Below are 13448 nucleotides of genomic sequence, written 5' to 3'. Positions count from 1 at the left end.
GCATTGTTGTAATAAGGATGCAATTATCATGATCCTTATCCAATAAAAGGAAGGAAAACAAGAACCAATATAATTTGTCAGCAGAACCTTGCAAGACCCAGAAACCTGGTACCAAATGGTCGAAAAGGTGCCCTTTTCCTTTGTCACCATGGCTAAAAGATTGAAACCATACTTCCAAAATCATCACATCATCGTTAAAACTAATTATCTTATACATAGGATATTTCAAAAACTTCATTTGGCAAGAAGGATGTCATTTTGGTCCGTGGAGCTATCTGAGTTTAATATTTAATACGAACCCAGAGGACCGATAACGGCTAAATGCTTAGTAGATTTTGGCAAACTACACAAGCAACACATGCTAAAAGAAGAGTGGTGGACATTATACGTTGATGGGTCATCAAACCCAAAGGGAGCAAGAGCTGAAATGGTGCTAGAAGGACCTAATCATGTGTTGATCGAAAAGTCTCCACATTTTGGTTTTAAAACATCAATAACCAAGTAGAGTATAAAGCCATTATGTCCGGGTTGACATTAGCCAAAGAAGTAAGCCCAAAGATTGTTGTGTCGGTCGAACTCTAGACTTATCATGGGCCATTTAAACAATGAGTACCAGGTTAAAAACCCCATTTTGCTTCAGTGCTATCATCTAGTTCGCAATATTATCCAAAGTAGTCAATACTAAGAAAAAAATGAAATATAGATCCCTACTCCAACAAACTTTGTTGGCCCCCTCCAATGGTAGAACTAACAAATGCATGAACATTAATAGTGACAAATAAACATGGAGTAACTACACCATATTTTTTCCCCTTGGTCATTCGCTAAATGGGGCATGGACATCCTCAGACCCTTCACCCCGAGAAAAGGGCAGGTCAAGTTCCTGAGAGCTAGCGTTGACGACTTTACCAATTGGATTGAGGCCTAACCATTAGCATCTATCACGACTCAACAAGTTCACTAGTTCGTCTAGAAGAATATCAACTATCAGTACGATGTACCTCATAAAATTGTTATGAATAATGGGTGGTAGTTCATATATAAGGAATTGTCGAAATTCTATATAGGCCTCGACATCAAACATATTACTAGCTCCATGGAACACCAGCAAAGCAACCCCTAAGCTGAAGCTGCCAACAAAGTCATCCTCGTCAAGTTGAAGAAAAGACTTGATTGATCAAAAGGGCGGTGGCCAGAAGATCTGTTGGAAGTCATGTGGGCCTATCAATGTACCCCCTAGTCCTTGACACATGAATCCTAGTTCAGCTCGGTGTATGACACACAGGCTATCATACCTCTCGAAATAGGAGAGCCCTACCTACTACGACAAAACTTTAACGAGTACCAAAACCAAGAAAGCATTAGTAGAAGCCTCAATCTCTTGATGAAACAACAAGAGAAAGCGCAAATCCGAGATACTAGACGAATGGCAGCTAAAAAATACAACTCCAAGCTCCAACTGTAGAACTTCTTGAAGGGAGACCTGGTGTGGTGCATGGCTAGTAATGCAAGGAAAAAGGAAGCGAAGTTCTTCGTCAATTGGGAAGGACCATTTCGATTTAGTGAAGACGTAGACAAAGGAGCATATCGATTGGAGCAGCTATCGGGGCAACCTATACAAAACACCTAGAATGTAATACATTTATAGTTCTACTTTAACTAAAAATTCATCGATCACCTAAGGGATTTGTAACCCTAGGTGTACTCTTTTTCCTTACCTAGTCTTTTATTCCTAAGGGGGATTTTGGCCAGGAAGGTTTTAACGAGACACCCCTATCGAATAAAATAAGGGTTTATTAAAATTACATGTGTTGTTGGCTGAAAGTCCTAGACGTTCCTCGACGCCTATCTTGGTGGTCCTAGTCAAAAATATAATTTTCTACGTGTTCCATGTCGCCTACCTAGGTGGTCCTTGTCGAGAAATTTATTTTCTTAGTTCCATGTTGCCTACCTAGGTGGTCTTAGTCGACTAAATAATTTTATACATGTCCTTATTGCCTACTTAGTCGGTCCTAGTTGAACGAATAATTTGATACGTGTTCCTTGTCACCTACCTAGGCGATCCTGGGCGAACAAATAATTTTATATGCTTTCCTTGCCGCCTACCTAGGCGATCCTGGTCAAACAAATAACATTCTATGCGTTGCCTGTCGCCTACCTAGGCGATTCTAATTGAACAAATAATTTTCCATTCTACACATCAATCGCCTAAATAGTTCTAGTCGCACAAAATTACCACATAAATGCCTTTATTCATTAAAGCAAAGGATATTCAACAACAAAATAAAATACAGAAAAGAAGAAATTTGGTGTAGCAAAGTAACAATGTTTTATATACAAAACAAATGCTCGTTATAGTACCCGACCATATGTAAAACGAACAAAGAAAAATGAAGGTAAAGATTAATCAAGAAATTAGCAAATCAAACGTCTCCTACAATCTCTTCCTCGGCGTTACCAAACTCTTCATCACCATCACCAAAATGAGAAGGGCTCACCGTAGCTGTATGGTCGGCCGAACCACCATCATCCTAGGCACCGGCCGCATCAATGGTCATCTTAGGATCTTCAAAAGCCTTAAATACATTGATTTCATCTTCATCAATGAGGCGATTGCCATATATGTCCTTGTTCACATCGAAGCGTGTATCCTTCACTAACAATTCACTATAGAAAAACTCAACCAGTCGAAGAGTCTTGTTGAAGCATTAATATGTTCGACCACCACATACTTCTTAAGATCCATCAAATCGATTTCCACTTCAACAACTCTTCCCTTCCATATGAGTCCACCTGTGACTTTAACTCTTTTTCCTAGTCTTTAGCTTTTTTCTTAAAATCTAGGCACCTTACCCTTCAGGTCCCTAACTGTTTTTTCTTATACTCTAGAGTCTTCTCCTTTTAGCCTATGTTGCCTTCTCCTCCTCATACTTGGCCTAAAACAAGGATAAATCCTCTGCCCACTTGGACTTATCTTTGTCCCTCAACTCCTTTTACAGCAAGTTGCTTATCTAAAGCAAACTAAAATCCTGAAGGCAACCCCTGCTATTTGGGTGCAGTTGCGTAGATACAACATTTGGAAGCCAGTGCACACCCATAGAGAACTCGTCAAAAGGTAACATTACATGCAGTTGAACAAAATGGCACATCTACATATAAAAAAATCCTTAGAATAGTGTTTTCGGCCATTGCAAACATTATCAACAACACTCACTCGCTCCAACACACTATGTTCGATGATATACCCTTCTCTAAAACCTAAATACTTAAAGCCACAAGTTTAGTATCCTAGACCACCTATACAAAGAAAACTACCCTCTGACTAGTGGGTTTACTCACTCATACCCTACCTTACGAGGCAGATTATTCCCGGCCAACTCCTCCGCAGGATCTTCCCTAACATCGAGAACCGTTTCTATCACTAGTCCATCGATCCTAAACATAAAATCATCCAAAGAAGAAGTAGGTTGAGTACTCTAGCTACCCGACCCATCCACAAATTCCTTACTCCAACCACTATTAGACATACTTTATAGTTAGATGGTTATTGGTAAATACAATTTTCTTCTCCAAGATATCTTAGCAACAAAGACAAAAGTGTAGCTCTTAATAACAAAATAAGCATAAATGATCTGCCATTTGAAGCCAACCCCACCAACCCTCATCTTCTTGTTCATCATAATGTCATCATTACATCTTTGCCAACGCCATAGTAATGCAAGCCATATCGCGACTCTGCATCTTTCGCATTTCCTTCAATTTGTGTGCCAAGCTTAGTACGCAATTTTACATTAAAACTCTTCAGCTTCAAAGCCAAGCCCATCTTCCTCACCTTCCCATTAGTCATATCACACCCTTAATAAAACCTTTACGTCATTTACACTCTTTGAGGTTGGGGGCTACCATACCCATAGGGAGTAGACCAAAGAAAAACAGGAATTTAGGAGTTTTTTGTTTTTCTATAAGAAACGATTTGAGGACACGAAAGATAGAAAAACCAGGAACCATAGACAACTCGACCTTGCACAAACCTCAAAATGTCGGCATAACCTATGAATAAGACCATTAAAACTCCTCAAACCTTTAGCAAATGAATTACAAAAGGTTGGGGGACAGATGTATCATATAAGGCCGACCAGTTCCCGGCCAATGATTAGACCTTAGGTCATGAACTTGTCCATCCCTCAAATGAAGGTCAAGCATAAGTCTTGAAGCATAATAATCCCATAAGAGGCTGGAAAGCCTAATACACCTTGAAAACCAACTAGTTATCTATTGTATCCAAGAGTCCAAACTGGGTACTTAACAGCCCAGGTAAGACAAACACCAAAAGTAGGCAGAAAAATAGTAGGATGCTCGACCAAAACCAGGGCACTCATCGGTAAACCAATAAGTATAAACACTCTTCTTCATAAACGTAACTTAGAAGAATTTGACAAAGATCAAGCAAACTCTCGAGTAGATTGGACCTCCAATGTTTAAAGGTAATATTTTCAAGAAAAAAATACACATAAAATCTACATTGTGCCATTGGGCAAAAAGGCAAAGTATGTTATTTGGGTCAAAATTTCATGTGAGTGGACATTCTAGAACTTAACTATAAGATGGTATTTCAAGTAAAAAATAATAATAAAATCTCTATTAATTCTATCTATTAATTGGTGGAGACAAAATATTAAAATAATGAATTTTATCTATTTGGCTTCCCTAAAGACTCGTAAATTCCCAATTTTGAATGGTACGATGATAAAACAAATTAATTACATCATTTTAGACCTCATAAAAAGAGTAAGAGATATTAAAAGGTATATATTAAAAATATTGAAATAACTTTGGTAAGGGCATTAAAGTTGTGTTTGGATTAAGGAGAGGATTTGAAGGAGAGTGAGTAGATAAATTTGAAGGGTTAGAGAGGTGATTGTTGTGTTGTTTGTTTTTAGGGATAGATGAAGGGATTTGAAGAAAAAGATTGTGAATAATTTGATGAATGTGACAGATAAAAAAAGTTTTAATAGATTAAATTCTAAGATTACTCTTTTGTCCCTATAATGAAAATGAATAGAAAATAAAATTTATTTAGGTAAAATTAATTTAGAATTAATAGAAAATATAATCAGTTTAGTTAGAATAAAAATTTAGTATATGTAATAAATTTAAAATAAAATGTGATTGGTTGAAAAATTGTTTTAATTTTTTGTTGAATTAAAAAATTAATAATTTTATTAGTTATTATGGTGAAGGAAAACTTGCCTGCAAAACCACACCACAAACCAACCACCACACGCACACGTTAATTTAAGAAAAAAAGTGAAGGACAATTTTGGTTATTTGCATTGGATAAATAGTAAATCTTTGCTCATTTCTTCAATTATGCAAAGATGGAAATATGATACTCTCTCGCAAATCAGTTCCTTCAATCACCTTCAAATTTACCAAAACAAACAAACTTTATCACTTACAAATCCATTTGTTTGAATAGTACATGACCAAAAGTAAACACACGCTACAATATATAGTATCCATTAATTCAAACTAATCCAACCATATCCACACATTATGACATGGATACTACCCCCAAAATTAGTAATAGACAACGCTTATTTAATTATACGTTATATATCAAAACAGAAAAGGCATCATTTTATTAAATAAAGACTATTAAAGTGACGACCCATAAATAAAGCTTTACTTAAAAGGCGCTATATATATTTCTTTTATAGTTTCTTTTAATATTTTAATATAAACCAATAGAGAGTGTTTTTAGAGTTCAGCACTACCTATGTGATCTTAATAGACAACGTTTAAGTAAAAAAACCATATCTAATTTAGCATAATTTTGCCACCTCGTTTCCACTAAAAAATTGTTTCAACCTCCACTTTCACTCTCTACTTCCATTTCTACTAGCACAACTTTCACTCTTCTTTTTTTCCTAATTGACTTTTTTTTTTCATATTCATTATTCTCCTCTCAACCTTAACGAATGATTAGAGCAACCTTTTTTATCACCATCGCATGGAGATTTTTGGGTCTCTTCTTTTTCCTCCAAGAGACACACGTACTTCACAATGGAGGGATAACTCTCATTTTCTCTAGCTTTGATCCAGTCATTTTGTTCTCTCTACCTAGTGCAAAGCAAAGCTAAGATTCCTTCCCTTTCTCGGCCAACGTCCATCGCTAAATCTCGTAGGGCTAGACCTCCATTTTTTTCCATTACCTCTATTTGGGCTTGCTATTTGTTCTTAGGCTTCGTATTCCCTTGTTGCGGCTGTTAGAATTAACTGACGAATTAATTCTATTAGTGACTCATTTGAAATATTATGATGGCCCAATTGTGATTTAATAAAATTTAAAGATCTATTGGTTATTATTATTATGGGAAGTGATAATAAAATAAAATAAAGATAAAGATAAAATATAAACCAACTTGATGGACGTTTGATGAGATGCCTCTAACCAAGGGACCCACAACAAGAGCAATGGCTAGGAGGATACAAGAGGAATGGGCCTCCAATGCACATACAAGGCCCAAGATGAACTTTACATGGGCCAAGGAAGATGTGAAGACCTAGCCTAAGACTCTTTGTTTGTAAATATTAGAATAGAGTTTATTTTTGGGCCTTATATTTTGGGCTTTGTAGAATAAGGTTTTTGTTTGGGCCATGTATTGGGCCTTGGAGGGTTTTTGGGCTTTGAAGAGAATTGGACCAAAGAAGAGTTGGGCTTGAAATTGGCCCAACAAGAGGGAGAGCGCATTTGTGAGAGGATCTAGATCCTTCTTGCTCCAAGCTTGGTCACCAAGCTTCTCTTATGCGCCTAGAAGCAAGTCGCATGTGACTTGCTTAGGTGGCAAGTCACACTTGCCTCATGCTCTCTTTTTGGCTCCAAATACCACATTCTAGATCCTTTTTCCCTCCATTTTTTTAGACCACTTAGCTCTCCTTTTCTACTATAAATAGAGAGCTTAGGATCCTTGTATTTTCATTCATAAATATAGTAGAGAAACTCTATTGAGATGATTCCAGACTCCTCTCTTTTTGTGAATCAACTTAGGCTAGAGTTCTCCTTCTTGGTTTCCTCTAGCCCACTTCCTTAAGTGTTGGCCCAACCTCACTTGAGAGCTTCTCCAAACACCAGTGTCGCACCACTTCTCCTCTCCTCTTCTAGCTTCCGCACCTTCATCATTCTCCATGGAAGCTTCATCAATTCCGCATGGCTTCTCCTTGGCTTCCTTACTCTTGAAGATGGACTCATCAACGTTGGTTTATAAAAAAGGGATTGGCGTTCTGTCTCTTGCCATAATATTTTTTCACAGTAACCCATCAAGAACGTGTGAGAAGAGAAAGAAAGGCAAAGAGATAGATTCGGAAATGGTGGTTGAAGAGCACATTACAAATTTGAAGAACGAATATTCACAAGACCTCTCATGGATCAAGATTAGTGCTCTATTATGTTTTATCGTGTGAGAATCCTAGATCTTAAAGATCCTTAATTAGTTTAATTGGAATTGTATGTGTGCTTTTACTGTGATGGTGTTTTTATTTTAATTGGCATTGAACGAAAATATAATAAAACCGTTACGTGTGAAAGTGTTTTTTATTTTAATATTGAAATGAAGTGTGAACGTGCCAATGAAAAACTGATGAAAAACTGACCAATGAACGTGAATTGGATGCTTTTGCTAAATTAAATAAATGCTTAGTATTATTAAATTGAATGGAGATCATTCTCAAGTAACGTAAAGTGAAAAAGTAGAGTAATGTTTTTATTGGTTTACGTCACCAACAAATTTATATTTATTTTATTTATATAAATAATTCATAATTTTATTTTAATTTGTAATAATATTTATGTTTGTTATTGTTAAATTAAAATTAATGAGGATGCTATATAAAGTTTATAGCAATTAAATATGTATTTATTTATTTGAAATTAACTATGATAAATTTTGTTAGTCACCAAAGTGGCCAAAATTTTAAAGTTTTTTGTGATTTCAAATTATTAATGTTTTTATTTCAATTACCCATATGAATAATTAAATTTATGGGTTAATTTAAATTCATTAATTATAAGGCTTTTAATAATCGCCCAAAGGTTGATTAATTGTTCTCATAATTAATGAACATGATTGTAGATAATTTTGTATGCGTCACTAGTTTTATTTATATACCCAAAGGTAGTGGGTGTTTCTAGTTGATGCATATTTTAATTATCAATAATGTTATAATATGATTAGCATCATTATGCTTATGTTTGTGTATTATTGGATCTCCCAAAGGAGAACATTAGTATGCATAGAATGATTGTTTATGTTTGAATATATTTTTACGTTTAGTTTTATGACTTAAAGCATTAATGTTAGGCATGTGTTAATTGCAGTCTTTGTTCTGGTATCTTTACACTCGCATGTTTTGTCTATTTCAGTCTTTAATGGGTTGAATTTCCCTAACTGGAGTGAGCAAGTCCAATTTCACTAAGGTGTGTTGGATCTTGATCTAGCTTTTCAAGTTGAAAAGTCGGCTGCTATCACGGATGTTAGTAGCAACAAAGAGAAAGCCCATTACAAAGCTTGGGTGTAAATGGGTCTTTAAGACTAAGCGTGACTCTCAAGGCAATATTGAACGTTACAAGGCCCGACTTGTTGCCAAAGGTTTTACTCAGAAAGATGGAATTAACTATAAGGAAACATTTTCGCCTGTTTCTAAGAAAGATTCTTTTAGAATTATCATGGCATTAGTAGCTCATTATGATCTTGAGTTGCATCAAATGGATGTTAAAACTGCTTTTCTGAATGGGGATTTAGAAGAGGATGTCTATATGGACCAACCGGTGAGGTTCGCTGAAGAAGGAAAGGAACACATGGTGTGTAAACTTAAGAGATCAATATATGGACTTAAGCAAGCTTCTCGGCAATGGTATCTTAAGCTCAATGATTCTATTGTGTCCTTTAGATTTAAGAAAAACATTATTCATCGGTGTATATATCTGAAGGTCAGTGGGAGTAAGTTTATATTTCTGATTATGTATGTTGATGATATCTTGCTTGCGACTAATGATCTTGGTCTATTAAGTGAGACTAAGAGGTTTCTCTCTAATAACTTTGAAATGAAAGATATGTGTGAGGCATACTATGTGATAGGAACAGAAATATTCTGTGACAGATCACAAGGATTGTTAGGTTTGTCTTAGAATGCATATATTAATAAAGTTTTAGAGAGATTTGGAATGGATAAATGTTCAGCATCTCCTGTTCCAATACAGAAAGGAGACAAGTTTAGTCTCATGCAATGTCCAAAGAATGATTTGAAACGGAAACAAATGGAAAATATCCCTTATGCATCTGTTGTTGGTAGTTTGATGTATGCTCAAACCTATACGAGGCCAGATATTAGCTTTGCAGTTGGTATGCTTGGTAGATACCAAAGTAATCTAGGACTGGAGCATTGGAAAGCTGCAAAGAAAGTTTTAAGATACCTAAGAGGAACAAAGAATCACATGCTTACTTATAGAAAATCTGATCACATTGAGGTGATAGGTTATACAGATTCAAACTTTGTCGGCTATGTGGATACAAGAAAGTCTACATTTGGTTATGTGTATCTTTTAGCCGGAGGAGCGATTTCATGGAAAAGTGCGAAGCAGTCTGTCATTGTTGCATCCACCATGGAAGCTGAATTTGTGGCATGCTTTGAGGCCACAGTTCAGGCTAATTGGTTGTGAAACTTTATTTCAGGACTTGGACTAGTTGATAGTATTTCTAAGCCACTGAAAATTTATTGTGATAATACCGCAACAGTCTTCTTTTCTAAAAATGACAAGTATTCCAAAGGTGCTAAGCATATCGAATTGAAATACTTTGCCGTTAAAGAAGAAGTTCATAAACGTAGAGTGTCAATAGAACATATTAGTACAAATCTTATGATTGCTGACCCTTTAACAAAAGGGTTACCGCCCAAATTGTATGTTGGTCATATAAAGAATATGGGCATTATGTCTACTAGTGAATGTTAAATGTTAATTGTTAATGTTATTAATGTTTATGCGACACTCTGAGCTCCCTAATGTATAAATTTCTAAAATTCGTGTTTTCTTCTTTATGTTTATGCATGCAAATTATGATGAAGAAAACAAATTATGTTATGTTATTGCTTTGTAAAATGACATTATGTTTGAACCCATTATGGACTTCTCGTTTTAAGGTCATATTAAGGAGTAAGGGATGATATAGTGGTACATGGAAGGGATCATGTCGACCGAATGATGTGTAACCGCCATGACTCTTATTATTTCTATATCTGTAATTATGAATATTGATGGAACCAATTTATGCAAGGTCTTTTAATGCGCATTATGTTTATGTATTAAATCATATAATGTTATGACATCATATGAGTCAAGTGGGAGAATGTTAGAATTAATTAACGAATTAATTCTATTAGTGACTCATTTGAAATATTATGATGACCCAATTCTGATTTAATAAAATTTAAAGATCTATTGGTTATTATTATGGGAAGTGATAATAAAATAAAATAAAGATAAAGATAAAAGAAAAACCAACTTGATGGACGTTGGTTTATAAAAAAGGGATTGGGATTCTGTCTCTGGCCATAAGGTTTTTTCACAGTAACTTATCAAGAACGTGTGAGAAGAGAAAGAAACGCAAAGAGATAGATTGGGAAACGGTGGTTGAAGAGCACATTACAAATTTGAAGAACGCATATTCACAACTCCTCTCATGGATCAAGGTTAGTGCTCTATTATATTTTATCGTGTAAGAATCTTAGATCTTAAAGATCCTTAATTAGTTTTACAGCGGCATCAACTAGGTTTATTTCCCTGCCTTCACAATATCGACGCCAACAAGAGGTTCATATTCCCCCTCGTTATTTCTCCTTCCCTGTTTTAATTACTCTGCTATTTGGTTTTGTTGATTGAAAGTCGATTGGACATTATTTGGCTGATTACTAATCACTAAGTTTTGAGAGTTGAATTTGGTTTTATTGGGGTTTAGAGGTTTGATTATTTGAGTTATTTTATGTAAATATAGATGAATATGCTCCCTCTTTTCTATGTCATTGATGTGTTGTTGAAACCAAATAGAGTTGATGAAAATTGTTTAGGGTAATTGAATTTAAGTTTTGGAAGGTTAAAAACTGTATACTTACTGTCATTGAGGATTTTATTTGTTCACATTGAATTATAATGGTTGCATTAAACATTTGGTTTCATCATTGTTTCTTTTGGTTTTGATTAATATAATGTTTGGGTTTCATGGAATGCTCGGTATTGTGTATAGTATTGATGCTTGTTTGGACATAGGAGGTTTCTCACGTTACACCCCTGCATATGCCTAGTTCTATTAATTTGATAAGTTGGAAGGAGGTACATGGGTTTTTAATACACGACTACATGCATGATAATGGTTATATGGGACCCACGTTTTTAAATAATGATTGGTTTGTGATTGAATTTGTTAAATCTACTAATTTGGAATATACAGCAAATGATGGGTCTTAGTGACAAATATTCCCTAACTTTGGTTTTGTTAATTTCGCTATGCTTTAAAGTTTATCTATAAAATTTACTAGTGATTGTTGATGAAGTGCATTGTTTGGTTTTAGTAGTTTATGTATTCTTACTTTCTTTCAACCCTTACCTAATCTCATTCGATAAATCTAAACCAATTTATATTTACATTTATAAATATACAAAAACTCAACTTTGTAGCACCAAAATAGCCCAAATCTAGCACTAATTCTAGAACTAAAAACCAAAACCTACACTACATCCTACTTCTAATATCCTACTTCTAATACCTTACCTAAGAGCTAGATTATCCTATCTAAGACTAGAATCTATAAAAACTAACAAACTACACTATAACTAACCAAGACTTAGAAAACCTAAAAACTAACGATCTAGGCCAAGAATAACTAAAAGCAAGATTTTATCATGCAATTAGGCTTAACACGAGTTATAATAGTGCTTTTATTGAATTTCCTTGGGTGGAATGAAGATTAAAGTTTGGAAACAAAAAGTCAACTTTATAGCACCAAAATAAGCATAATCTGATTTTCCTCGTTTCTACATGGATTTCCATGCTCTTAAGGTGAATTGAAGCTTGGTACAAGTCAACACTACCACTTCTTTTAGTTTTGAAAAGCTAGTTTAAGAATTGGATCTCAAACGTAAAAAGTCAATTTAGAGGTCAAATATGCATCTTTAGTCATTTTGAGCATCAGTTCAAATATGCACCTTTGTTGGATTTCTTTCTTGATCAACCTCAAATCACCTTTATTTCACTGAATTGCAGTTGTTAAGTTGCACCAAAGTCACACAACAGAAGTTAGTATGTGATAATGTTGTCGTTGATTCGATCAAATTAACACTACTTAACTATAGCAATTTCAGTATTGTTTAGTTAGTAGTGATCAAACTAGATAGGGTTAAGCTAACCTTGAGTCGTCTCCCAACAAACACGGAATTGATTTTCAATATTTGATTCTTATAAAAATATATTCTAATGTAATTAATACTAGTTACTACGAAAAGATGGGATTTTGATATTAAAGAATAAGTGACAAGCAAATAAAATATTATAAACACATTAATAGTAAAACAGGTCAATTCCACTACTTTTTTCAAAATAGGATTCATCATTGGTTTTCTAAAGATTATTGTTATTGATTTCTTGTCCAAGATTTCAAAATAATCAGTGTAACTTCTCAATTAATTTGTTGGCATCCTCAGTTTTAACTAAAGTAACTCCTCAATCAAAAACAAGAACTTTATAGATTAGTCATAGTAAATTTAACTAAAGTAACTTCTCAATTAAATATTATTATACCTAATCATGTCTATTCTTTTTGTAACATCCCGATCGGATATTACTAATTTAAATAATTAAAATAGGAAATAAGCATAAAATTGCATTTATGACAATTCCTTTTCCCAAAACGTGGGAAAATTTAAAACATTTGTTATACCGCAATAAACCAAAATCCACAAACTATAATCGTCGATTACAAATTTCGAGTTTGGTAAGATAAGGGTTTACAAAATATTTAAAATCCATAAACCTAGCAAGAGCACAACCCTTACATATTCACCAAAACTCGGTAAGAGCGTTGCTTTTTCTAAGACTCACAAGCCACAATCCTTAATCCTCGACTTCCTAAACTTCCCTTGGACGCATCTTCATTCTACACCCTTTAATGATTACATTGATCGATCTTTGCTGCCACGAGTGTCTACTCGCCCCTCCGACTACAGACCACCACCTAATAGTCCACACGCGGGAATAAATTTGCCACGGCCACGATCTGTGACACCAAGTGGAGTTCCCGAATACGAACCGCAGTCTGTATTTGTCCCAAGACTACCAACTCGTCAACTAACACCGAGGGGGCCAATCTTCCGGAACTCATCCGTACGAGCCACGATCTCG

General features: G+C 34.9%; 1 pseudogene; it reads left to right on the top strand.

Annotated features, from left to right (window-relative positions):
* The first annotated feature begins 9223 nt into the window (after positions 1-9223).
* Positions 9224-10009, top strand: LOC146888278 (secreted RxLR effector protein 161 pseudogene; annotated as a pseudogene).
* Positions 10010-13448: the final 3439 nt, after the last annotated feature.

Source organism: Vigna unguiculata, chromosome 2 (assembly GCF_037176805.1).
Source record: "Vigna unguiculata cultivar grain cowpea cultivar isolate G323 ecotype 2 chromosome 2, ASM3717680v1, whole genome shotgun sequence".
Classification (NCBI taxonomy): domain Eukaryota; kingdom Viridiplantae; phylum Streptophyta; class Magnoliopsida; order Fabales; family Fabaceae; genus Vigna; species Vigna unguiculata.
This window is presented reverse-complemented; position numbering and strand designations above follow the sequence as displayed.